Genomic DNA, 648 nt, shown 5'->3' on the forward strand with positions numbered 1-648 from the left:
CAACAGAACTGCAAGTTTCATGGACTTCCATCAGAAGACCCATACCAGTTTTTAACTGAGTTCTTGCAGATCTGTGAGACTGTTAAGACTAATGGAGTAGATCTTGAAGTCTACAGGCTCATGCTTTTTCCTTTTGCTGTAAGAGACAGAGCTAGAGCATGGTTGGACTCTCAACCTAAAGATAGCCTGGACTCCTGGGATAAGCTGGTCACGGCCTTCTTGGCTAAGTTCTTTCCTCCTCAAAAGCTAAGCAAGCTTAGAGTGGATGTTTAGACCTTCAAACAAAAAGATGGTGAATCTCTCTATGAAGCTTGGGAAAGATACAAACAGATGACTAAAAGATGTCCTTCTGACATGTTTTCAGAATTGACCATGATAGATATATTCTATTATGGTCTATCTGAGTTCTCTAAGATGTCACTGGACCATTCTGTAGGTGGATCCATTCACCTAAAGAAAACGCCTGCAGAGGCTCAAGAACTTATTGACATGGTTGCAAATAACCAATTCATGTACACTTCTGAGAGGAATTTCGTGAATAATGGGACGCCTCAAAGGAAGGGAGTTCTTGAGATTGATGCTCTGAATGCCATATTGGCTCAGAAAAAAATGTTGACTCAGCAAGTCAACATGATTTTCCAAAGTCTG

The 648-nt window shown here is 40.9% G+C and overlaps 1 non-coding gene across 1 annotated transcript; it reads right to left on the minus strand.

The window, feature by feature from the left end:
- Positions 1 to 252: 252 nt before the first annotated feature.
- On the minus strand, positions 253 to 356 carry LOC127745834 (small nucleolar RNA R71). Its single transcript, XR_008007458.1, has one exon. It is a non-coding gene; the product is annotated as a small nucleolar RNA R71 (small nucleolar RNA).
- Positions 357 to 648: the final 292 nt, after the last annotated feature.

This window comes from Arachis duranensis, chromosome 3 (genome assembly GCF_000817695.3).
Source record: "Arachis duranensis cultivar V14167 chromosome 3, aradu.V14167.gnm2.J7QH, whole genome shotgun sequence".
NCBI classification, from domain to species: domain Eukaryota; kingdom Viridiplantae; phylum Streptophyta; class Magnoliopsida; order Fabales; family Fabaceae; genus Arachis; species Arachis duranensis.